The sequence below is a fragment of the Sceloporus occidentalis genome, unplaced genomic scaffold, assembly GCF_023333645.1.
Source record: "Sceloporus occidentalis isolate IW3139 unplaced genomic scaffold, rSceOcc1.0.p SCAF_201, whole genome shotgun sequence".
Taxonomy (NCBI): domain Eukaryota; kingdom Metazoa; phylum Chordata; class Lepidosauria; order Squamata; family Phrynosomatidae; genus Sceloporus; species Sceloporus occidentalis.
The window spans coordinates 1,142,055-1,168,898 of record NW_028317181.1 but is presented as its reverse complement, the minus strand read 5'-3'; the positions used below and the strand labels follow the sequence as shown (position 1 = coordinate 1,168,898).

The 26,844-nt window shown below is 44.6% G+C and overlaps 3 protein-coding genes and 1 long non-coding RNA gene across 7 annotated transcripts in view; 2 read left to right on the top strand and 2 right to left on the bottom strand.

Annotated features, from left to right (window-relative positions):
- Positions 1 to 26,844, bottom strand: part of LOC149278109 (uncharacterized) — a 705,984-nt gene that overhangs the window by 97,046 nt on the left and 582,094 nt on the right. The gene's annotated exons all lie outside the window — the stretch shown is intronic.
- Positions 3,672 to 9,561, bottom strand: LOC149278129 (uncharacterized). Its single transcript, XR_016278791.1, has 4 exons — positions 9,457 to 9,561; positions 6,125 to 6,235; positions 5,157 to 5,180; positions 3,672 to 4,759 (listed from the first exon to the last, which is right to left on the bottom strand). It is a non-coding gene; the product is annotated as an uncharacterized LOC149278129 (long non-coding RNA).
- LOC149278127 (uncharacterized) overlaps positions 10,360 to 26,844 on the top strand; it is a 74,861-nt gene continuing 58,376 nt past the window's right edge. For both annotated transcript variants that reach the window (XM_089502324.1, XM_089502323.1), the window contains exon 1: positions 10,360 to 10,441. The gene's annotated coding sequence lies outside the window, so the exon portion shown is untranslated. The remainder of the gene's footprint in view (positions 10,442 to 26,844) is intronic.
- LOC149278128 (uncharacterized) overlaps positions 10,362 to 26,844 on the top strand; it is a 42,996-nt gene continuing 26,513 nt past the window's right edge. For 2 of the 3 annotated variants that reach the window (XM_089502337.1, XM_089502336.1), the window contains exon 1: positions 10,362 to 10,441. The gene's annotated coding sequence lies outside the window, so the exon portion shown is untranslated. The remainder of the gene's footprint in view (positions 10,442 to 26,844) is intronic. The other variant, XM_089502338.1, reaches the window with a different exon arrangement.

Below are 26,844 nucleotides of genomic sequence, written 5' to 3'. Positions count from 1 at the left end.
GTTGCATCTCACGCCAGTTGGAAGAAATGTTTTTGCCAACAGTCTCAAGAACTTGATCAGGAGAGCTTTAAACTGAGTTCCGAGGGGAAGGGAGACAATATTAAGGAAGGCGAAAGGGATGGCAAAAATAGTCAGACTGACATAGAGGAAACAAGGCAAACAGTGCAAGGACCCAACAGTGGGAGGCAAAAAAACTTGCACAGGCAGCAAGTAAAAGGGACCCATGGTCTGCGATGTCTCTACACTAATGCACAGAGCATGGGAAATAAGCAAGATGAACTCGAACTCCTAGTACAACAAAGCAAATATGATATAATAGGCATCACTGAAACCTGGTGGGATGAGTCTCATGATTGGAATGTGGAAATAGAGGGGTATAACCTTATTAAGAGAAATAGGCCAAACAGGAAAGGAGGAGGAATAGCACTATATGTCAGAGATATTTACACCAGTGAAGAGATCCTGGACATCAATCATGGAAGCCAGGTGGAGAGCATCTGGATAAGAATCAAAGGGGAGGGAAACAACAAGGGTGTTACGGTGGGAGTCTACTACAGACCCCCAAGTCAGACTGAGGAATTGGATGATATCTTTCTAGAACAGATGACCACACAGTCAGAAAAGAGAGATGTAGTAGTGATGGGCGACTTCAACTATCCTGATATTTGCTGGAAGTCAAACTCAGCAAAACCCTCAAGGTCTAGCAAATTCCTCACTTGCCTGGAAGACAATTTCATGGTCCAAAAGGTGGAAGAGGCAACAAGGGGGTCAGCTATTTTAGATCTGATCCTAACCAACAAGGATGACTTGGTTAATGGGGTGCAAGTGGTGGGATCATTAGGTGGAAGTGACCATGTTCTCCTGGAGTTTGTAATACAGTGGAAAGGAGAAGCCAGGCAGAGTCAGACACGCATCCTAGACTTTAGGAGAGCGGATTTCAGTAAACTTAGAGAAGTATTGAGGGCGATTCCATGGTCAGAAATACTAAAAGATAAAGGAGTTCAGGACGGATGGGACTTTCTCAAAAGAGAGATACTGAAGGCACAATTTCAAACAGTTCCAGTGAGAAAGAAAAACGGGAGACGTCTCAAGAAACCAGGATGGATGACTAAGGAACTTTTAACCGAGATGAGTTTGAAACGGAAGATGTATAAGAAATGGAAAAAAGGGGAAATCACGAAAAAGGAATTCAAAGAAATAGCAGGCATGTGTAGGGTAAAGTCAGAAAAGCTAAAGCGCAGAATGAACTCAGGCTTGCTAGAGAGGTTAAGAAGAATAAAAAGGGCTTTTTTGGATATGTCCGCAGCAAGAGGAAGAAGAAGGAAACGGTAGGGCCACTGCGTGGAGAAGATGGCAAAATGCTAACAGAAGACAGAGAAAAGGCAGAATTACTCAAGACCTTCTTTGCCTCAGTCTTCTCAGAAAAGGAAAAGGGGCTCAACCTGAGGATAATGGAGCAGAGGACAGAATAGGGGAATTTCAGCACAGAATAAGTAAAGAGATAGTAGAGGAACACCTTGTTAATCTAAATGAATTTAAGTCTCCGGGACCAGATGAACTCCATCCAAGGGTATTAAAAGAAGTGGCAAATGTAATATCGGAGCCATTGGCAATAATCTTTGAAAACTCCTGGAGAACAGGAGAGATCCCAGCAGACTGGAGGAGGGCAAACGTTGTCCCCATCTTCAAAAAGGGGGAAAAAGAGGATCCCAACAATTATCGTCTAGTTAGTCTGACATCAGTTCTAGGAAAGATTCTGGAGCAGATCATTAAACAGAGAGTCTGTGAACATCTCGAAGGCAATGCCATCATCACAAAAAGTCAACATGGGTTTCAGAGAAACAAGTCATGCCAGACAAACCTAATCTCTTTCTTTGATAAAATGACCATCTTGTTAGATGAAGGGAATGCTGTGGATATAGTATATCTTGATTTCAGTAAGGCCTTTGACAAGGTTTCCCATGACATTCTTGCAAACAAGCTTGTAAAATGTGGGCTAGACAAAGGAACTGTTAAATGGATCTGTAATTGGTTGACCGGCCGAACCCAAAGGGTGCTCAACAATGGCTCCTTTTCATCCTGGAGAGAAGTGACCAGTGGGGTGTCCAGTGGGGCTCTGTCCTGGGCCCAGTGCTATTCAACATCTTTATCAATGACCTGGATGACAGAATTGGGAGCATACTTATCAAATTTGCAGATGACACCAAATTAGGAGGAATGGTTAATACTCCAGAGGACAGGATCAAGATTCAAAATGACCTGAATAGACTAGAAAGCTGGGCCAAAGCTAACAAAATGAAATTCAACACGGAGAAATGTAAGGTACTGCACTTAGGGTGGAAAAATAAACTGCATTTGGGGGTATTTAGGCCATTATTATTATTACCAAGGAATCCCCAGAGGATTCTGAGAGTTCTTTCCCTTGAAATAGAGCCTCCAGCACCTGCTATAATGGCCACAGCTCCATGCCATGGCATCCTGGGATTTGTAGTTTGGGGGGGCACCAGAACATGGGGTTAAAGTGGTGTATGACAGGGAAGCTTAAGTATCTCACAAAACTACAAGACTTCCATAGCATGGAGCCATGGAGGGTTAAAACAGTGTCAAACTGTGGAATTTTGGGATTTGTAGTTTGATGAGGATTTCCAGCACAAACTACAAATCCCAGGATTCCACTGGGGTTAAAGTGGTGTCAAACTGCTTTATTTCTGCAGTGCAGCAATCAAGAGGCAAAGTCGGAGTCACTACTGCCAACCCCAAACTATGACAGCTGAGTTCGAAATCGGTGAGGCGATCATCATTGGTCTCCAGCCTGAAGCCTCCCTGACTTCTTGGCCTTCAATGGAGCCAAAGACTGCATCCACACTGCAGAAATAATGTGGTTCGACCTTGTTTTTAAGTGCCATGCCTCTGTGCTGCAAAATCCTAGAATGTGAGGTTTGTTTTGGCACCAGAGCTTTTGGAGAGATTAGATATCTCACAAAACTACAAATCCCAGGTATCCTTAGCATGGAGCCATCAGGGACATAGCCAAGGGGGAGGGGGTTCTTGAGGTCCAGACCCCCCCTTCCATTAGAAAAATGAATGGTGTGTGCTGCTGCGCTGCCGCGCCCAAGCCCCATTATAATGGTGGCACTTAGTCTGGAAAACCCCCTTTCCTAAAATCCTGGCTACGTCCCTAGAGCCATGGCAGTTAAAGTGGTATCAAACTGGATTAATTCTGCAGTGTGGATTCAGCCTGAGCAAAGCTTCCCACTTTGCACTTCTAGGAGACGAAGCTGCAGCGCTGCAAAATCAGGGAGCCTTAGATTTGGAAAGGATGTCTAGTCCAACCTCCTGGCCTTATGCCCAATAGCCATGCTAATTTCAAAGTTTTAAAAGCACAAAATTGAAGGTTTAATGGTTTGAGCATTGGATGACTATTCTAGAGACCAGGGTTCAAATTTCTGCTCAGCCATGGAAGCCCACTGGGTGACCTTGGGCAAGTCACACTCTCTCAGCCTCAAAGGAAGCTTGCCAAGAAAACCCACAATAGGTTTGCCTTAGGGTCGCCAAAGTCAAGTAACACAACAACAACAACTGGGAAGAGGGAGGGTATCAATTTATTGATATGACAGAAATCATATCAAGGCTTTGATCACAGAAAGAGGATTCTTATCAATAATAATCAGTATCAGCTTGAAATGTATACGTCACAATTAGCAAATTTGCCAGGAAAGAATAAAATCAATGCGGAGGCACTCATTTCTAAAAACTGGGACCCAACTTTGGCATTTGGTCTTAGCTTGTCGTGGGGGAAAAGAGTAAAACCCTCCAGAGGAAATGGAGTTGTGGGTGTGAATTAAGTAGAATTATGTCGAAATTTGGATCCGAAGGGGCAAGAAAGGTCCAACCTTGGCAAGGCAACTCATGAACCAAGAAAGGATTTTCTTTGGTTAAAAATTAAAAACGGACCTCTTAATTTACTAACAAATTAATTTACAGGAGGCTATTTTGGTCAGCAAGTCACACTTTCTCAGCCTCAGAAGGAAGCCATGTCAAAGCAACCTATACGTCTGGGAGACATAAAAAAAAGTAGCCATGTAATTTCCCAAAAGGGAAGGGAATGGGAGCCCTGCCAGCCATTTTGTTCCAGGTGCAAAGAGTCCTGTGTGGGAAAGACAGCCACCTTTAGGGTAGAACAAGGTACTTGGTCATCTTTCATTTGAGATCCTGGATTCAAGGGAGACTGGGCCATCTCCAGGGGACACCTCTTTTGTAGGAAAGAGGAACTGGATATCAGTAATTGGCAATTGACAGGAAAGAGTGGACTCCCAAACACCAAAGGAACCAGGGGTCTTGTGGGACCTGGAAGACTATCACCTTTAGGGCAGGACAAGGTTTTTGGTTGTCATTAAATTGAGATTTAGGGTCTCTCCCAGAGGAACTCAAAGGAGTCTGTGCCATCTATATGAGGAGAGGAACCAGATTGCAATAATTGGCAATTGACAGGATAGACTTGACCCCAAACACCAAGGAAACAGTCCAAACTCTTCTCTTGCAAGCAGGAAAGAAGCAAAAGGAAGGCAAACAAATGCTGCAACTATCTGGATGAGGAAGAAGGGGTCGGGTGGTCTGTGAGGGTCTCCCTTGAACTCCCTCCAAATTTTGCATCCTCCGTGGTGTATGGAAAAAACAGGGTGGCTGTCAGCAGGAAAGAAGGAAGGTAGTTATGCCACAATCCAAAGAAGCAGCGACCGAGTCTAATCCATGAGCCCAACTGGAAGCAGAGAAAGAAAACCATGCGGGAGAGTCTGGAGAAAGCAGAGAAAAGTGGGTAATTGTGGGGAGGGGGCTACACATTTCTCAGCAGAAGCATTGGCCACATCAATTTTTGCACCCGTGGAACTTATTAGCCCAACTTCCACCCCATCCAAGTTGCCCCCTGCCTGCATTTCTGCTTTTTCTTCTCCTCTCAGCTTAAAGCTCCCTCCCAGAAATCAGGGGTGCAAAGGCACTGTGAAGCCAGGAGGACTGGGGAAGGGGACCATGACACACAAAAGTAAATGTGTCCGACTTCCAGCATCACTGGTCTCTTTCATCCTTCAAGAGGGCATGGTACAGGGCAGGTGGGTAATAGGCAGTTTTGAGGAGGAAGAAAGCAGAAGAAAAGTTACCTGTGGTCTGGGGCACAGCATGGCCTGTTGGGAAAATAAAAAGAGAATAAGGTTTGTTTGGCTTTAAAGGGTCCCTGGAAACACAGCTCACCCACCCCACCCTCCAATGCCAGGCCAAAATGGCCCCCAAAATGGCTCTGTAGATAACCATACATCTCTTCCATGTCCAAATGTGGTAGGTAGGTAGGTAGAATCTTAAGGTAGAGATGAACATGTGGCCCTTCAAATGCCATTCAACTGCAAGTCCCATCAGACGCATGTGCCAGTCTAGGCAGTGGCAAGGAATCAGTGATGTAGACTCAATTCAATCGACTCAGACTTAGGTCCAACTCAAGTTGCTTCAATGACTTGACTTGGACTTGAGTTGGCCAAAATGACACCCTGACTCAACTCATCTTGAGACTTGTATATTTTCAGGGACTGCCTTGCTGGTGCCATTCACTCCGAGCAGCAGGCAAGACCCGCCCTCAAAGTGTGGGACGCATTTCTTAGAAGGGACAGCAAATGCGTTGGGCAATGGGCTTGCTGAACAGACCTCAACCCCCATCTCAAGCCCACTGCCTCACATGTTTGCTGTTCCTCTCTAGGAAATGTGGCCCAAGTTACAAATTGGCTCTCAGACTTGAGACTTGACTTTAAAGTATCTTATAAGGACTTAAGAGACTCGACTTGAGACTTGAAGGTAGAGACTTGAGACTTCACTTGAGACCTGGACTAAAAGACTTGAATATATCAATGCAAGGAACATTGGGAGTTGCAATCCATCAGTTCCTGAAGGTTTCCAGGTTCCCCATTCCTGAGTGAGAAGGTACGCTACCATATTCTTCCCTACTGGGACCAGTTTAGACCAAATTTTGCTAGCGTCTGGGACAAAGCTGGGACTGGGAGGAACTTTTCGAAGTGCAGATCTTCTGGCTCGTCCCTGTTCACATTACAAACACACACACAGAGGGAGACTTTCCTCTCACCTTTCTTGTTCCTCAGGTAGAAAGAGAGCCCAGCGGCCACAAAGACCACCCCCAAAACGATGCCCACGATCCCCGTCCACATCTTGCTTCGCGCGAAGTCTGACTGAGGTTCTGCAGAAGGAAACAAAGGGAGAAAGGGAGAGAGAGAAAGTGAGGTCTCTGTGGTCAGCCCAGAAAGATGGGGGGCACTTGAACCCCTCAAAGTCCTTCACCCACAGCTTCCCAATTTCCATGAGAGAAGCTGAGGAAGCAGATTGAGGGTGTTGGTTAAAGGGAAGGAAGACATCTTCAGGTCTGGATACCCAAAGCCCTGTATGGATAAAGTTGCGGAACTGAACACTTTTAGCTTGGAAAAGAAAGGATGGACAGAGGACATGAGGGAGAAGATGGAGGCAGGTGGTCTTCTGCTGCTCCAGAAACCAGGACAGGAACCAATGGATTCCGTTTACAAGAGAAGAGATTCCACCTAAACATTAGGAAGAACTTCTTGACTGCTTTTTGATAGGCATTGATCTACACCTTTTTAATATATTTAAATGACAATCTCTGACCAGCATCTTGATATCAAAAAGTGCATCTTGACCTGAGTAGCTATATGGCCCTAGCATGTGATCTAAAGAACAGGTTCTCACTGAAACAAGGGGAAGCCATGAGTTTTGATATGTAAACGAATTTCCTTTCCCAGCTTTGATGAGATCATGCCAGGAGCTGCCTTAAAGATGCTATCATGTATCTCAAGGAAGTGTCTCTCTCTTTGTGATTGAGGGGGAACCATTTGAATCAAAGGAATGGCATTTGAATAGCCATTTGGGTCCCTACTCTGGCAGAAACATTTGGGTTAGATCAAAACATTTGGTTAAGATGTGAAATACACTTCAAACAGTTTCCTTTGATTACCCTTTGTCTAGAGACCCTGTTAAACCCTTAAAAAGGTCTCCTAAATTTAGGGAGGGGCGGCCAGCCATTCACTGCTGGTAGCCACTCGCTGCTACTAGACTCTCTCACTGCTGGCAGCCAACATCTATGTCAGTTTTGAAGTCAGGGTCTCTCTCTGACTTGGTCTGCTACCCTCACAAAAATTGGACTTCCCAAGATAGAACCTCTACATCAGGTGAGTATTTCCATTAGAAAGCCTAATATCTATCCCACATTTACTATGTTATTTCCTGAGTCTTGTATGAATGTATGAGCGTATGTGCCTGTATGTTTGAATCCCTATTTCCAATAAAAGAGACATTGGTTGTACTTAAAGCCTCTGCCTCATTTCTGGATTTCTAGTTCCTGGTATACAGATCGAAGGGGCGATCCCATCTGAGGTGTAGTAACAGGCCTCCTCTTGTGACCTTGAGATAATTAAATTCCCCATTGATAATTTAGTCACTGTTCACTGATACATTTTCAACAATGGAATATATCCCCCCCCCCATGAAGATCATGGACGCGTGCTCCATCTTTGGAGGTTTTTAAAAACAGGTCAGACCAGCAATACTCAGGAGTCCTTCAGTTGTCTATATTCCTGCACGGCATCGGTTTGGACTAGATGGCTCTTGGGGTCCCTTCTGGCCCTTTTCCAGGAAGTGTCCTGCATTTCAGCCTTCTGTCCATATGGAATTCCAAAATGTCCTCCATTTTGAACATGACTCAGATGCATGAATTTATATGTACAACTAGCCCTCTACATTTGAGCGTTGACTTTTGCAGACTTGTTTAATATGTTCTCTCTAGGAATCTCTGGGTCCTCCAGAGAAATTCTGAGGGAGGTTGAATATGAAGTGTAGCTGGAGAGATTCCTGGAGAAAACACTTGGTTAGGTATTTGTAAATCCTCTAACAAGATTCTATGGCAAAATTATAGGAGATGTTGAGCGTTCTGCTGGAGGACCTAGAGATTCCTAGAGAGGTATTCTCTCTGGTTAAAAAAAGAATGTTTTTTTATTTGTGGGTTCCCCCCCACTTTCACAGGGGTCCTGTGCCCCTAACCCCAGCGAATGTAGATATGAGTGTTTTAACTTCTATCTGGGGGAGCTTGTTTTCTGCTGCTCCAGAGAATAGAATAAGAACTAATGGATTCAAATGATAAGAAAAAGTAAACACTAGGAAGAATGTATTGACTGTAAAAGCTGCTTGAGAGCACAATGAATTGCCTCAGAAGGTGGCGGAAGCAGGGTGACCAGGTGTCCTAACTGCAAAGGAGGGCAAGGCACTGCAAAATGTAGGACATTCAAGGAAAAGACAGGCCATTCCCAAATAAAAGCACTCATAGAAATATACATTCATGCTTCTTAGTCATGCTCAAAAGGGAGGACATTTTGGAATTCCTCCTCAACAGAAGGCTGAAATATAGGATAGGTCCTGGAAAAGGAGGATGTCTGAATATTTTGGAATTCCTCCTGGAGAGAAGGCTGGTATGTAGGACGCGTACTGGAAAAGGAAGACATCTTGTCATCCTGGAGAGAGGACTTTTTGGAATTGCTCTTGGAGAGAAGGTTGAAATGTGGGATATGTTCTGGAAAGGGAGGGCACTTGGTCACCTTGGGCAGACTCTCCACCTTTAGAGGTCTTTAAAAATCATAGACTCATGGGCCCTGATCCAGACTAACTCCCTTATTCTGCCATGCAGGAACTCACAGTCAAAGCATCCCCATTGACAGATGGCCATCCAGCCTCTGCTTAAAGAACTCCAAAGAAGGAGACTCCACCATCCTCCATTGAAGGAGTGTGTTCCACTGTCGAACAGCCCTTTCTGTCAGGAAGTTCTTCCTAATGTTGAGGTTGGATAGTCATGTTTGGGAAACTGGATATTCCTGTATAGCAGAGGGCTGGAGTAGCCCTCATATGTTTGCACTGTGGTCCCTGGTGCCTCTTCCTTTCTCAAACCCCAAAGGAAGAATGTCAGTTCCTCACCCCACTGGACAGAGGCAGGGCTGGTGAAACTGGCATGCTCCACCTGGCAGGTGTAGATGTCTCTCTTCCTCTCGCATGTGCGGGAGGGGCGCCGGGGCCAGGGGTGGAGGGAGTGTACTCGAAGGAAGCACAGGACCCTGGGGCCCATAGACTTGACCGTAGTCGAGAACCCTGGGGCTTCCTTGCCCAGTGGCTCCCTCGGGGCCAGTCCTGTGCTTTGATTTAGCCGGACCCTCCAGCGACCAGGCCCCCGCCGGAGGGGCTCCGCTGCGAGGTCTCCGGAGGGGGGGAGGGCCTTCCTTCCTAAAACCACTCCCCCCAACCCCCCCTGCAGCCCATTTCTTGTTCCAGCAGCGGGCCGAGTGCTACTTCGGGACCCGGGGCACGGAGAAGGAGGAGAAGGAGGAGGGCCCCTCACATGTGCAGTACCTGGAAAGGTCCATCTACGACCGGCAGGAGATTGCACGCTTCGACAGCCAACTGGGACGCTTCGTGGCCCTGGCTCCCATGGCCCAGTCCAACGTCGACCGCTTCAACCGGGACCCAGAGGTCCTGCAGAGGAGGATGGCCAACATGGACATCCTTTGCCGGCACAACTACGGCATCGCCGAGCCCTTTGCCCTCTGAAGGAGAAGTGAGTCCTCTCTGCCAAAAGAGGTCCGGAGGAAGAGGGATGCTTGCGGAGGAGGGAAGAGTTTGGGAAAGAGAGGATGGCCTCCTGCCCCTGCCCACCTCATCCCTCTAGTTAAGGACCCCTGGAGATGGGGCAGGCATCCTGGGAGGATGGGCTCCTGGGTTTGGAAGGGACCCCAGCAAGGGCCCTGGCCCAGCCCAAGCCCCCTCATCTCCTGCCATGCAGGAACTCCCCATCAGAGCCTCCCCATGGCAGGTGGCCATCCAGCCTCCAAGGGAGGAGCAAGGACGTAGCCAGGGGGGGTTTGGGGGGTCAGGACCCCCCCTATCAGGCCCTGGGGGCGTTCAAGCTCCTTCCTCCCCCCTCCCCTCCATTAAAACCACGGCAAGGGAACAGAGGAAAGACAAAACAAAAGTTCCCCTTTTCCCTCTGCTCCATGGCTTTAATGGAGGGGGGAGGCAGGAGGGAGGAGGGAGGAGGAAGGAGCTTGAACGCCAGTTGCAAGGTCAGAGAGAGAGAGAGAGTCCCTGTGACTCCTTTCGCTTTCGTTTCCTTCAGAGTCCGGCTTCCACTCCTCCTCCTCCTCCTCCCCCTTCCTCCCTTGTGCTTTTGCAGAAGAAGGAAGAAGAAGGGAAGGAAGGGAAAAAAGGAAGGAAGAATAAGAGGGAGGGAGAACTGAAGAAAAGAAGGAAAAGAAAGGGAGGAAGAGGAAGGGGAGAAAGGAAGAAAGAAAAAAGGAAGGAAGGAAGCTTCTAAAAGGAAATATAAAAGAAAGAAAAGGTGACTTCTAATTTTTAGCTGTTATATCCATGTACAATATAGTATAATAATAATAATATCCCTTACCCAAAATGCTGAGGATTAGATGTATTTTAGATTTTGGAGTTTTTCAGATGTTGGTATATTTATATACAGTATGTCTAATGGGATATTATACTGGGAGATGGGATCCATGTATGTTTCATATGCATCTCATAGACATAGACTGAAGGTAATTTAATGCACAATATTTTTAAAATAATGTTGTGCTTCTGCACACTGAGCTTCAGCAAAACCCTGAGACCACTATGCCTTGTATCATTCAATAATTCAGTAATTGATCTAAACCTTCAGGATTTCCAAGTTTCCTTGAGTTGGGGGTCAGACCAGATGCTCTCAGGGTCAGTTTGGGGTTTTGGAAGTCCAGAGAAAGGAGACTCAGACTCTACTCTGGACATTTCTCCTGAGAATGGACTCATGTTTTCAAAAACAGTCATTTCTGGATTTTTGCAACAACAAAAAAGAGGAGGATCTGTGATGCAAAAAGCAAGAGGCTTCCTTCCAGCCTTGTTTCTTCTCTTTTTTAAAAGACAAAGAGAATCAAATGCAGTTAGCTGGCCCCTTTTTAGCATGTCAATGGGGATGCTTTGATGGAGAGTTCCTGCATGGCAGAATGGGGTTGGACTGGATCAGGGCCCTTCTTGAGGTCTCTTCTGACTCTAGGATTCTATGATTAATTAATTAACATACGGAATCAATCTAAGTGGGTCGCCAATTCAAAGTCGGCTGCAAAGGTCTGGGCCTCTCTGCTCTCCTGCCTTGGAAGCAAAGTCCATTGGAAGACCTCCTCTTTGCAAGGCGTTTTATTTTCCTTATTTTTGCCTTTTTAAAGGGGTTTCCTCCAAATTCTGCCATATAATGAATCGGGGCTGTGGAGTCCTATGGTGCTGCTCCAGGCAATGCTAGACTGCGGGTCCCATCATCCAGCAGCACCACAGACTGCTGGGAACTGCAGTCTAATAAGGCTGCACACTGCAGAAATAATCCAGTTCGACACCACTTAATGCTATGGGAAATCCTGGGATTTGTAGTATGTTGTGCCACCAGAGTTCTCTGACAAAGAAGGCTAAATGTCTCACAAAACTACAATACCCAGATATTATTATTATTATTATTATTTTCTTATATCCCGCCTTTCTCCCAATATATGGACTCAAGGTGGTGATTTTCCATAGCATTAATCTAAAGTATGTCTTTCTACGATGTAGATGGATACCTCCATTACATAATTTGTTTGGGGATGCTTTGACTGGGAGTTCCTGCATGGCAGAATGGGGTTGGACTGGATGGCCCTTCGTGGGGTCTCTTCTAACTCTATGTTTTTATGATTAATTAATTAATATATGGAATCAATCTAAGATGATGAATCTGGGCTGTGGAGTCCTATGGCCCTGCTCCAGGCAATGCTAGACTGCAGGCCCCATCATCCAGCAGCACCACAGACTGATGGGAACTGCAGTTTAATAAGGCTGCACACTGCAGAAATAATCCAGTTCGACACTGCTTTAATGCTATGGAAAATCCTGCGATTTGTAGTATGTTGTGCCACCAGAGCTCTCTGACAAAGAAGGCTAAATGTCTCACAAAACTACAATACCCAGATATTGTTGTTGTTGTTATTTTCTTATATCCCGCCTTTCTCCCAATATACAGACTGAAGGTGGTGATTTTCCATAGCATTAATCTATAGTATATCTTTCTACAATGTAGATGGACACCTCCATTACATAATTTGTTGGGGATGCTTTGACTGGGAGTTCCTGCATGGCAGAATGGGGTTGGACTGGATCAGGGCCCTTCGTGGGGTCTCTTCTAACTCTATGATTCCATGATTCTGTAGCACTCTGATCCGACTGTGATTTTAATTGTTTTTAAATGTATAAAGGTATAAAGTCTTATAATGCAAGCCATGCACCGATGGACTATTGCACTATAATTTTTTATTGATTGATTTTATACCTTTCTCCCAAAATAGGATTCTCTTAAAGGGGTTTGTTTAATATAAAAAGAAAGGAACCTATAATGGCTTGGAATTAAAAATTATGGTATAGATAGATAGATAGATAGATAGATAGATAGATAGATAGGTCTTGGAATTAAAAGGTGTGTGTGTGTGTCTCAAAATTAAAAATCCTTCTTGGAAGTGGGAATGAAATGTTGTGTTGATGCAGCCTGGGTTCGTAGCTCAGCTCAGATGTTGGAATACAGTGTCTCAAAGCATGAGCAGAGTGTCTCTGAGCATGAACAGAGTGGCTGCCGCTCACTGCTCAAGCAGCTGCACTTTGCTTTATCGAGCTGAATTTATCTGATGTAAACACCTTCAGAGGAAGGACTCAGTTTGCATCTGTACTGAAAAAATAATCCAGTTTGATGCCACTTTAACTGCCCTTGGCTCCATGTTGTGAAATGCTGGGATTTGTAGTTTGTTGTGGCACCTGACAGATGACTCAACTACAGTTCCCAAGATTCCATTGCACGAAGCCATAACGGAAGTTAAAGTGGTGCCATCAAGGTGTCGAGGGTAAACGCTCAACCCTCTTTTTGTGTCTTGGGGGGGCTCTTAGCCTCTCAAAATGGTGGCACTTAGTCTTGACCCCCCCTTCCCAAAATCCTGGCTACGTCCTTGGGAGGAGTCGCCTTGGAGGGAGCGTGCTCCACTGGCCAACAGGAAGTTCCTCCTATTCTTTCATTTAATGCTTTTATTTCATATTCTTGCAATATACAATACATAACATTTCCCTAGATAGATAGATAGATAGATAGATAGATAGATAGATATCTCTGCATTCTAACATCTTGTATCTAAATACCTTTAATATACCACCCCCCTTCCCCAGAGCCATTCCCATCCAAAATTTTAATTCATCTCATGAAGATGATTTTCCATATTCTTTTCTTAATACTTTTTCAATAATTTTTCCATATCTCATCAAAATCATGTCTTTTCCACAATTCCTTTTTTACTTCCAGTTTACATGTTGATTGATCATTAATAGCTAATTTCCATACTTCTTTATACCAATCCTCCAATTCTACATCTATTTTCATTCTCCAACATTTTGCTATCATTAATCTTGCTGCTGTGAGCAAATTTGTTGCCAAATCTTTTCCCTCTTTTTTCCATTCCTCAGCATCATATAATGACAACAAAACTATGTTTGGTTTTCTATCTGTTTTTACAATCATAACATTTTCTATTTCTAATATCCCTTTCCCCCCAAACCTTTGTACTTATTTACATTGCCTATATGTCCCTTCCTCTTGGCAACCTCTCCAACAATATTGTGAGTTATTCTTGTCAATATAATGTGATCTTGCTGGTGTCAAATACCTTTTCCAAACCAATTTATAATAGTTTTCTTTGATCCGTATCGATAGATTTTTCAAATGTCTTTGTTCCCAAATTTTATTCCATTCCTTTTCACATACTTTACCTCCTAATTTTTCTTCCCATATATTTTTCAAAATATTTTCATTTCTTTTCTTTCCTTCATTCTCTACCAATATTTTATAAATTTTACTAATTATTCCTTTCATGTTCTCATTTTCCTCCATTTCACTGCCTTTCTGAATTATTTGTTCAAATTGTGTATATTTTTCCTTTTCTATATTTCTTTTCTTCCAGTTTTTAAACCATTGTTCTATTTGCATATAATGAAACCAAGACATTTTTATTCCCATGTTTTTCTTTTATATTCCCTTTTCCTCCTCTTACTTCTGTTTTCTATTCCATCTATTTTCCTTTCCCTTAATTCCTTATCTAACAAACCTCAACAAATCTAGACCCTTTCATACATTTAGTTTCCTCCTAGCATCAGTCAGAAACCTAAATATATGCAAGGGCCTAAATTTGTTGTTGTTGTTGTTATTCTGTGCCTTTACGTCATTTCCAACTAAGATGAAGCTACCATGAGGTTTCCTTTGCAGAATTTGTTCAGAGCTATTTTGCCTTCCTCTGAGGCTGAGAGAGTGTGACTTGCAAAGGTCGACTGTGGGTTTCCAAGCAGGGATTTGAACTCTGGTCTCCAACATGCCACTGCACCACTCTCTGTAAGGGCCCAGATAGTTGTGAGTATAGTAAAGACCCACTGAATCCATTAATTTGCCTCCATGTTGACTCGCCAATGGGTCTACTCTAGTTCAGATTAACCAAGAGGATCCCAGCTGCTGTTCCCTTTACTCAGAGGGTGACTGAGTGAAGGTCTCAAAGACATCTTTAACCCCCCCTCCATTAAAGGGGGTTCTAGTTCCAGACGACCCCAATTTCCATCATGGCTACACTTTCACATTGGAGTTTTCAAACCTTACAAGGACATTCTAGAGTCATTTGAGAGGGAAGATCCATGTTATCTGAATACCCTCAAACGCACCATCAGATCCCATCTGATTTTGGAAGCTCATCAGGGTCAGCCCTGGTTAGTCCTTGGATGGGAGACTGCCAACAGATATCTGGTGCTGGAGACAAAATATTGCAGAAGAAGCAACAGGCAAAACCACCTCTGAAAGTATTTCTGGCCTAAGAAAACCCTATGAAATTCATGGAGGTCGCTGTCTTCCACCTTTAGGATCCTATGTATTCCTGCATGGCAGAAGGGGCTTGCATGGACCAGGCAACTTGAAGACACATACTCACACTGAAGAATTTAGGGCCTAAATACCCTTAAAGTCACTAGATTCCTGTCTGATCTTGGAAGCTAAGCAGGGTCAATTCTGGTTAGAACTTGGATGGCAGACCACCAATGAATCCCAGGTGCCATAGGTGCTATTTCAGAGGAAGGAACTTGCAAAACCACCTTTGAAATCTTCCGTGCCTAAGAAAATCCTATGAAATCCATGTGGTCACCATAAGTCAACAGTCAACTTGCTCACTCTCACACACATTGAAAAATTTAAGGCCTAAATACCCTAAAAGGCACTGAATTTGTCTGATCTTGGAAGCTAAGCAGGTTAGGCCCTGGATAGTCCTTGTATGGAAGACCAGCAACAAATCCCAGGTGTTTGGGGCAATATTTCAGAAGAAGGGACTTGCAACCCCCTTCGAAATTCATGGACTTGCCCATAAGTAAAGACCTGCAGGCATGCATACAATTGCAACTTTTGCATGGAGTCCCAGGATCATGGCTCAGGAGGATTAACGCCTTCCCCCTTTTTGGTTCAAGGAAAGTGAAGGAAAGACATGTTGGATTCCCCGGTATGTATGTGGGGAAGATTTTCTGCTTCATACTCAGAGCATCTTGCTGTGATGGGGTCGCCTTCAGTTGGAAATGACCTGAAGGCACACAACGCAATAACCTTCTTCCAATTCAGCGTGAAAAAGAAGGATTCACCTAGTTTGGTCTGGAAAGAGGCCCTAAAATCTCTCTGCCTTGGAAAAAGTGCTCTTTCTGCTTCTATTAATGAATGTGTGAAATCCTGACTCTGCATTTCATATAGATTGCCAAGCAGAACTCAAATAAACAAAACTTAAATGCCAATGCTGCATTTTAAAATCATGCTGATTGATCATTTACACTGTTTTAAATTTGTTAGGCTGGTTTTATTGTCTGCTGCTCTGGGGGAAAAAGGGTGGCAAATAAAGCAATAGTTGCATTATTAAAAAGGGTAGCAAATAAATAAAATAGTTGCATTATTATAGTTATGGGCTTCTTCTTCTTCTTTTAAAACTGTAACCCAAATCAAGGAAATGGGGTTCCTTTGCCAAACACATTGGACCCACAAAGGTCATTTGGAGAAGTAAGCCGTACCTCGTTGGTCCTCGTTGTCAAATGCAAGTATGCTTTCCACAGAGATTATTTCCAGCTATTTATTTAAATTGAGGCAGATAATGAGATACTAAATGGCAGATCATTCCTGATCAGAACGAATGACATTTATTACCAGCACAAAACAATATAATGCAATACAATATAGTAGAATGACCAATACATAAAAAGTTCAAGCGATACAAATAAAAAAGAAAAGCATCATGGAGATGCCTCATACAAGGGTTATAAGATACTAGGATAAATATTATTGTACATCAAATTTTGTCAATTTTCTCAGTGACTCAGAAACCAAAATAAATTCTAAAAACTATATGATAAGAAATTATTCAAATAGTAAATGAAATAGTTAAAATTAAAAATAAAACACCATTCTGCATTGGCAAGCTATTGCAACAACGCAAAAACTTGCCGCCTTGGCTGTAATCCCTGGCTGGTGGTCAGCCCAAAGACAGTCAATATAGTCAGGTTCTAGGCAAGAATATACTGAATATGTTTTGAATTCCTAACAGAATAAGAACAGAACTGCATCAAAACAATATAATAGATCTAGAAGTAACTCTTTTTCTGCAAAAAGTTGAAGAAATGTGGTGCTTTACGAAACACACTTTTTCTGCAACTAACCTGGGATTTCTTGTGACCACACTATAAGTTTCAACCTCTGCCTAAAACTTTGGTGCAATCTGGGTCTTGGAGAGCACAGGTTAAAAGGTTTGTTTATTTGATTTATGTCTCTTCCCATTCTAGGAACCTCTGCATTCCTGTATGGCAGAAGAAAGGGGTTGGACTGGGTGGCCCTTGGGGGTCCCTTCCAAATCTAGGATCCTATGTATTCCTGCATGGCAGAAAGGGCTGGACCGGATAGCCCTTGGGGGTCCTTTCCAACTCTAGCCACCTACATATTCCTGCATGGCAGAAGGGTTTTGGACTGGATGGCCCTTCCAACTCTAGGATCCTATGTATTCCTTCTGCCATGCAGGAATACATAGGATCCTAGAGTTGGAAGGTACCCCCAAGGGCCATCCAGTCCCACCACCTTCTGCCATACAGGAAAACATAGGATCCTAGAGTTGGAAGGGATCCCCAAGGGCCATCTTGTCCAGCTCTCTTCTGCCCTGCAGGGAGACACAATCCAAGCCCTCCCTGGGAGAGATGGCCATCCCACCTCTGCTTAAAAACCTCCTCTCAGTGGGCCTGGGAGGGAGGTATAGGGAGAGATGCTTGGCATGTGGGGGTGGGGGTGATTCCATAATTTGCATCCTTGACCTATATAGGCTGAGGGCAGGAGGGGGGGGGGGCTCCACAGGATGCTCACAGGGGTCCTGGATGCTTCAGAAGGGTTTTGTTCCCAGAAGTAGAGTTCAAGAAGTGAGAGCTGTTGGACAGAGGGACATGCTCCCTGGGATGCAAGCTGCAGGAAAAGAGATTCCAGCTCAACATTAGGAAGAACTTCCTGAGAGTAAGGGCTGTTTGACAGTGGAACAAACTCCCTTGGAGTGTAGTGGAGTCTCCTTCCTTGGAGGTCTTTAAACAGAGGCTGGATGGCCATCTGTCGGGGATGCTTTGATTTGGATTTCCTGCATGGCAGAATGGGGTTGGACTGGATAAGGGCCCTTGCGGTCTCTTCCAACTCTATGATTCTATGATTCTATGAAGTCTCCTTCTCTGGAGGTTTTTAAACAGAGTCTGGATGGCCTTCATTCCCAAGGAGGGGGTTGGACTGGAGGCCCCTGGGGTCTAAGATTCTAGGATTCTAAGTGCGGTGCCCCAGAGATGGGATGATGGGTGCCTTCCTTTGCCAGCTGTTGGGCTCCTTCTTCCATCCTGCTGGAGCCTGCAATACTTTCCAGAGATACAAACTAATGGAATGTACAGACAGGCCAAAATAAAGCTGCTTCGGGTCACTTTGGAGGTAAGCTGTTTAAATGACACACACGTCTTAAGAGGCCATACGCTGCGCCAAAACTGTGTTCCGGTCCTTAGGACTAGAGCATGGCTTTGGTGTGGCTTCCAGACTTTTAGGACACATGCATCATTTAATCAGCATACCTCCCAAGTGTCCCAAAGCAGCTTCATTTTGGCCTGTCTGTACAAGCTCCAAGTCTTGCTTTTTACAAAAGTGAAAGCTTCCTTGCCTGGCAACTGATGACAGGCCATCACCGAGGCCTGCCATTGGCTCAGATGGAGGAAAGTCCCCTGGCCATAAACATCAGCCACAAGCGATGCCAAGCCCTGGCTTTTGTATTCAGGTGACAAGGCCAAGCTGGACTTGCAGGGAAATTCCCAGAAGGCCCAGGGCCAGAATGGCAGAGAGGCAGGGAGGGAGGGGTCTGTCCAGGGGAATAAATAATAATAAATACATAAAATGTTTATTTATAGCCCACCTTTCCAGAGATCAAGGCGGGTTACATAATATACCGTTACAGTATAAAAACACAATAAAAACAAGAAATTACATTAAAAAATGGCAGATAACAAGTTAGAAATAACAACATCCATCTAGCATGAAATATCATAACAGAGACAGTGAGGGGGAGGGAAGGCTGCATTGGGAACAATTAGGGGAAAGCTTGTTGAAACAGGAAGGTTTTTAACCCCTTTTTGAACAGGTCGAGGGAGGTGGCCGAGCGGAGCTCATCGGGAAGCGAGATGGAGAAGGCTCTCTGCGTTGTTGTGGCATATTTCCAGTCTGGAACTCTCCGCAGTTGCTTCCCCGCCGACCTGAGTGTGCGGCAGGGCGGATTATATGGAGAGAGGCGGAGAGCTCCTGGGCCCTTTCCCAGCCACACTGGGTCCCCAAGCAAGCTTCCCAGCCTTTGGGGGGAAATCCATCCACAGCCCTCCCTGCTTTCCTCCCCAGGAGAGCAGCTTCCCATTTGACACAAAGGAGGAGGAGGAGGAGGAGGAGGATGGAGGGGAAGAGAAGGCTCCCCAAACTGAAATAATAATAATAATAATAATAATAATAATAATATGATTTATTTATATTCCACTTTTTCACAAGGAATCAAAGCAGATTTCAACAGGTATAGCAATAAAACAGCATACAGTTAAAAATTACAGTTAAAAGAACAACCCCATATCCCAACCCTCCCCCGATCATACAAATAATAATCAGAAACCATAAAAGGAAATTAAACAGCAGGATAATTTAAAAACATACCAATTACAAGTTCACTAAAAGTGCAATTAGATTTAGGCACAAAAATGCCTTCTTAGAGGGGATGACAGGGCCAATGATTTCGGCTAATCTGGAAAGGCTTGCCAGAAGAGGAGATCCTTCTTGACAGCCTTTTTAAAGGCTTTCAAGGTGGTAATATGACAGATCTCGTCCGGCAGGTTGTTCCAGAGCCTAGGAGCAGCTGATGACAAGGCCCTCTGGGTCACCACAGACATCTGCTCTTCTTGGGTTGCAGCAGCTTCTTCCCAGAGGACCTAAGCATTTGGGGTGGATTATGCAGAAAAAGGTGCTCCCACAAATAGTCTGGACCCAGGCCATGTAGGGCTTTAAAGGTTAGAACCAATAACTTGTACCTCGCCCAGAAACTAATAGGCTGCCAGTGGAGATATTCTGAACCTGGCACAAGGGTAGCTCCATGTAGAGCACATTGCAGAAGTTGAGAGGAGGGGTTACCAGAGCATGTACTATTGCTTCAAGGTCTCCCCTTTCCAGGAAGGGGCACAGTTGGCATATGGGCCAAAGCTGCCAACAGCTTCCTCCTTTCCCATCAGCCTGCAGCAAAGGGGTGTCAAAGGGACCTTCTAAACTGAGAGATAAAAAGGGGTTGGTGTCATGAGCTTCCCAAGACTTGACTCTGCTGCCCCTGAGGAAGAATTAAGGTCTAGGAAAGCTCATTCTCCCTTTCTCTCTGTTAGTCTCAAAGAGGCTGCAAGGTCCCACTATCCTTTTTGGGTGGTAGTGGACTCTCCTTCTTTGGAGGTGTTTAAACAGAGCTTGCAATGGTCAGTGCTTTGACTGTGTCTTCCTGCATGGCAGAAGGGGGTTGGACCTGACGACCCTTGAGGTCTCCTCCAGCTCTATAATTCTATGCTACTACAAGGCTATGGTCTTTCTGGAGTGTTTTTCTGTGGTGTCAATTCCTGCATGGCAGAAGGGGCTTGGATTAGATGGCCTTCCAGCTCTAAGATGAAAACAGACACAGAGCTGCATGAACCAGACTGGTTCCTCTGCCATTCAGGAGTCAGACGACTGTGTCTGCATCCACACTGGAGACATAACCCAGTTTGGCACCCCTTTAACTCTTTCTGGCTCAAAGCTATGGAATTCTGGGAGCTGGAGTTTGTTGTGGGCCCAGAGCGGGGCAGATATAGGCTGGAAAGGAAGGTGGGGTGAAAAGAGGGAGTAGCTCTTCAAAAGGGAAGACGATGAGTAGGGAATGTGGAAGAAAAAGAGGAGAAAGGACGCTTCCTGCAAGACCATTTGGGGAATGTGGAGGAATAATGACCACTGCCCAGCACAAAGCAGCTTTAAAGTTCCTTGTAATTGTAAGTCAAGCTGCTGTTTATGAAAAGGAAACAGATAAGAAGCTCGTCTAAAGAAAGCATGGACTTTGTTTGGAGGCTAGCACCATCTAGCGGCCTCTTTATGTTACCGCAGCCCAAGAGGGGATGTTTAGCTGGAGTTTTGGAGAATGAGAGAAATTAATCTCAATCAAACACATAAGATTTAATAAAAGAGTTAAAAACACATGAATAGAGTAGAAATCATGTAAGACTATATAATCATATGCTATAATTAGATTATATATATATATTGATTAATCTTATCCACTGAATTCCATATAAAAAGGTTATGACGATGGCTCTTCCTTGACTCTGATTGTGGGCTAATGGACAAATTGTAATTTTTAGAGAACTAATAGGAATTCTTGGTAAATTCAGTGTTAGTATTTTATTGTTGTATTGATTGTAAATTGTACTAAGTGTCTTTTAAGGTTGTAATCCCACATCGATCTGTGGGAGGTATAAATAAACTATATTATTATTATTATTATTATTATTATTATTATTATTATTATTATAAACCACATATATACACATATACTATTATAATCAAAATATATATTTAATAGAACAAAAGGTTAAACCTCATGTAACCTTAAAAGTGTTTGCCTTTAACTTTAAAATCACTTAAAGGGTTAATCTTCAGGTCAAAGGCTGAGGCCCTTTAACTGAAAGAGAATTTTATAAAAACATAAGTTAATAAAAGAAATAGTTTTTAGATAAGCTTTTTACAACATGTTTACTTTATAAAAGTTTGTTGGGCTGTAAGTTTCTAAATATACAAACACTTGAACATTGTTATCTATTAAATACATTACTTTGCATGCATAGGATCTGATCAAACATGAACCCTGTGTGCAGGAAGGAATAAGGAGAAGTAGAATAGGCTGACAGAGCTGGAAGGAGGCCCCAGGGCCCATCTGGTCCACCTCTCTCCATTGAAGAAGCATTTCTTTAGTAGTGGGCAGATGTGAGAGAGAGGGGTGTAAGTGCCAGGGGTGTACCTACTATATCTGACACCCATACTCCTTCCTCTCTTCATTCCACAGCCTTTTCCCAGGTCTGGTGGAGCTGCTGCCCAGATGGAGGTGGAGGAGATCCTCCAGATCCAGAAGGCAGCCCCTTCTTGCCACCAGCATACTGCTGTCCGCACCCCCAGCATCCCCTTCATAAGCCCACCACAAGGGCCCAGCAGGAGACTCAGAACGTGGCCCATCTCTGGCCAAGGAGGAGAAAGTGAGCTTTCCATTCTGGGAAGGAAAAGGTCAGGCGGTGGGTCCCCTTCGGCCAAGGGCCAAGGGCACGGGTCCAAATGCTGGCAGGAGACAGGCCTCGCCTCCTGCACTTTGGTCTCTTCTCTCTCCCTGGGAGCCAGCGGAGAATGTGGCCTGGGCTGGCCCTCGGTATCCTGGGGGTCATCCTGGGCCCCATCCTCTTCTTCAAGGCCAGGAAGATGAAGGAGGGGAATGGTCTCCATCGCAGCAGGGGACTCTTGGGAGGAGGAGGAGGAGGAGGAGGAGGAGGAAGGGCTTTCAGTGGGGGCAGCTGGAGGGTAAGGGCCACCAATGAGGCAAACAACTGGTTCTCCTGCTCTTCCGTCTCTTTCTCTTCTTCCTCCTCCTCCTCTTCTTCCCCTTTCTCCTTTTCTTCTTCTTTCTTCTTCCTCCTCTTTTTACTCCACCTCTTCTCCTCCTTCACTGCTTTCTCCTCCTCCTCCTCATTCTCTTCACTTCTTACTACTACTTTTCTTCTTTCTCCTTCTTGTCTTCTTCCTTTCTCCTTCTTTCTTCCCTTCCCACTTTCTCTTCCTTTTCCTCCTCTAACACGTATCCCTTCTCCTCTCCTTTTTCTTCTTCTCCTTCTTCTCTTCTTACACTTTTTCTTCCTCCCCTCCTACTCTTCCTTACACTTATTCCCCTCCTCTTTCTCTTCCTCCTTTTTCTTGCACTACCTCTTCCTTATTGACTTCCTTCTCCTTCCCTTCTTCCTCTTCCTTCTTCTCTTCCTTCTCCCTATTCTCTTCTTACGTTCCTTGTTCCTCTCTTCTCCCGCTTACACTTATTCCTCCTTTCCCTTCTCCCTCCCCTTCCTCTTCTTCTTCCGCTTCCTCCTCCTTCTCCCTCCAATAGTCATCTTGGCTTCCAGGGAGAAGTTCAGTCCGGATTTGCTTTGGGGCCCATTCATCTGTCTTGTCCTTTTCCAGGTTCCAGCTGAACCCAGGTGGCTTTTCTGCCCCTCTGGTCCCCTGCTTTCTGCAAGGAGGACCTCCCTTATGCGCCGCTTCTCCTTCCTGGACCAGACTTGCTTGCAAAAATCAGCCTTGAGAACCTGCTCCTCTCTTGCAAAACCTTCTGCCTTCCTCTGCTGAAAGTACCCAAACTGGCCCCCAAATTCCCAGATCCTGCAGGGCTGGGTGTCTCTTGCCTCTTCCCAGGTGAAAATGGACACCATTAAGCATCGTACCTTCAGGAACAACCCACGGGCTCAGAGAAGACCAAAATTATAGCTCAATGGATTAAATGAAATTAGGGGATTGTTCCTTTCCATTTGCTTAGAGAGATGATGGGAGAGGGAACCTTTCATCCAGTCTATTTGGTTCTACTTTGTGTTGAAAGCAGAGTGGAGGGTGAACCCTGGCTGAACTATTGCAAATGCATTGACCTCTTTGGAGAAATCTTAGCAAGCTGCAGCAAGCAATCAATTAAGTCTTGAAAACTGTACCAAGATGCACCTTTGTTCTCTGATTTGCACCCAGATTTTTCTTCTTGGCTGGAGCTGAGCCTAGAATTTGAACCCTTGTCTCACATTTAGTGACAGGCCATGAAAACTGGAGACTCAGAGCCAGGCCTTCAGATCTGACCACCCTAATTATTTTAAGAGCCAGAAATGCTTATGCATTTTTGCAAAGGAATAAAAAAAGGTGTGCTTTGGATTAGAGTGGCAGCCTCCTCTGAAGGTTTTTGTACTGCAGCTCCCAGCATCCCTCACCCTTGGCTCTGCTGGCCAGGGGCTGATAGGATTTGCAGTGTGAAGCATTCTGACCCCTGTTTCTTGGAAATTAAATTCTTTATTCTGTGCCAAGTAGCCTCACCAGGACTACCTCCATTCCTGTCCTCTGGAGCTCATGGCAAAGGAAGAAAGGGTTCTTTTAGGCAGAGGGGTAATTTGGTGGCCGGGGGGGGGGGGGGAGAGACTGGAGACCCCCTGCCCCAGGGGCTGCTGGGATGTGCAGATTGTCCAGGGGAGATGTCTTTGCTCAGGCAGCAGTGGTTCATCCTGGGTCTATTTTGCTCAGCCAAAGTAGGGAGGGGGCTTTGGGAATTGATCTGGGGTTAAGGGATGTCCCTGTTGTGGCTGGAGTCCCGACAAGACTAACCAGACCCCCAGCTGGCAAGGAGCATCTGGAAACCCAAAACCCCAGTGGAGTCTGGCATAGAAAAGAAAGGCATGCAGCTCATCTCATTTGGGCTCCTGTTTCTACTGGGCAGAAGAGGATTTCACCAGAGCCAACCTGGCCATTAGCTTCATGCACAAAATACTTTTTGCTTATACAAAGCTTTCTTGCTTAGAATAAAAGCTTTCGTAAGAAGGTCTCCTCTTTTCCGCTCTCTTCATTTGCCTTTGCTCAGTTGTGTGTGGGTTTAGGGGTGCCATCTCTCATCTTGGGAGGCCAAGAGAAAGTCTCTGCAAAGTGAGAAGTGGGGAAGGGGTAAGGTGACCTCTCAGTGACTTTCACACTAAGTTAATAAATTTGGGATGTTGATGAAGCCTCATTGCAGCCAGTGTCCCAATAGCACATCTTTTCTTGAGATGAGGGACTGGGGTTGCCTTGGGGTCATGGCAGCTGAACTTCTGCCCTGTTCCTCAGAGGGACACTTTTGGGAGGGCCAAAAAGGGGAGGTGGGGTGCCACCGGCGCTGCCATGGTCCCCAGGGAGTTCACTCCTTCTCATGCTTCAGGGATGAAGCCCACCCTTCATGCTTCTCCCAAAGTCACGGCTCACATGGAGGCAGAGACCCAGAAGGGCAGGAAGTCTGGGTGCTGCTTCTGCTAGCTGCCAGGAGGACAGAACCAGGGCCTTCGGCATGATAGAGCTGAGGGCAACATCACAAATGGACAGATGACACATGCACAGGGAAGCTGCATTGGCCATTTAACAAATCCAAACAAAAATCCATTCGTGATATCTTTGTTGGCCAACCCAAATGCACAATATACTTGTTGCAATGGGCTTCTTCATCAGGCAAGATGTTATATACCTAACAGAAGGTGTAAAACAATTGGAGATGTCAGTCAGATGATGGGGAGGATGTCTTTTGCAGGCAGGCTCCCATGGCAATAGGGAGATTTCCAAAGTCCAGGGAATGTAAAGTCCCTTTGCCTCTCAAGAGGGACCCTGGCAGCCTGGCTATGTATTTCTTGTTATGAGCACTCTCTTTTTCCTTTTCTATCCTGGCCATTTCCTTGGTTGATTTTCCAAATCTCTACACTCTCATGAGGTTCAGAAATTGAAGTATCAAGTCTAGCCACCATTTCTTCCCTGACCTCTTCTTCTTCTACCATTTCTGGCACGGCTGGAGGTTTTATTTTTTTAGGAGGCATGTTTTGAGTATTTCCCTACAATTACCTCAAACTTTTACCTCAAGAAATACGTCTAAATATCTGTGCCTCAACTGAGTATTGAGGTGGCACTTTGTTCCCAACAGCCACTTAGTGATTTTCAACTTTACTCTGAAATTTTACCTCAGAAACCACACTTCTAGTTTGTTTTTTAAGTGTGCTTTTCTCCTTTTCCTTCTAGTCTCTTACAATTACCTCAGAGATACCCTTTACAATTATCTCAGAGGTTACTCTACTGACACAAACACCTAGATCTTAAATTGTAGAACTTTTTACTCTAAAGTTCAAATAAAATATTGGGTATCTGGTATCTCTCAGCTACTGCATTTTTCGCATCCCACCACTGCCACCAAAATATTATGTGACGACGACCACTTAAATTTTTCCAAACCACTGTTCTTTTAGGTTTAATGGCACAAGCACTTGTATTTTTAACCCCATGTATGTTTGAATTTGTAGTAGCATGTTAAATATTCAAGTGTCAAACAAGCCTCTATTTGAAACAGGAATAAAACTTCATTTACAAGAAGATTTAAACAGTATTTTGCTTATTGAGATGGTATATATATTTATTACTTTCAGGTATTGTTTTCTTAGTTTTATTTAGCTACAAATTTAGTTAACTTCTCCACAGTCCTGTAATTAACAAACTCATATCCAGGACCCTCACACCGTCCTTATCTTTAGGTTCTTTTCCTAAACCTATACCAGCCACCAAGGCTAAATATCCCTCAGGATATGACCCCACAGCAACTCCCTCTCTTCAGTTTCTGTGTGTGTAAGGAATCCCTCAACACTATAAGTCTACCCCTATAAGTCCTTCACTTCTGGACTTTAAGTACAACTGTCCCTCTCTGGACTTAGCAAGACCCTCTTGCTCTGAAAACCAAACCCTATCTGAAGTTCCTAACTGCCACAATGGGACTTTCAGTATTTCCCTGCCAGCATCTCATTGGCTCATTGGCTCAGGCAGGTGGCTCATGATTGGCTGCCGCTATTGCTAGGCTATTCTATCTTTTCTCCACAGACACCTCTCTAGGAATCTTTAGGTCCTCCAGTGAAACTCTGTGGTCAACGTCCAATAAACACTGAGCACAGAACTGCACCAGAGGAGCTACAAATGCCTAGCAGAGTGTTCTCTCTAGGAATCTCTAGGTCTTTCAGTGCATTTTAACTAAAAATTGACCATAGAGTTTCACTGGAGGACCTAGATATTCCTAGAGGGAACATATTAATTAAAGCCGTGAATAATCAAAGCCGCAAATATGAAGGGATGAGTATAGTTTTCTTTTAAGTCTTTTGCAAGTGTGTGTTTCAATCTTCTGTTCCAGTTGGTTTCCCATTCTTTTAGTTTTATATCATAGAACCATAGAGTTGAAAGAGACCCCAAGAAGGGCCCTCATCCAGTCCAAGCCCATTCTGCCATGCAGGAGCTCTCAGTCAAAGCATCCTCATTGA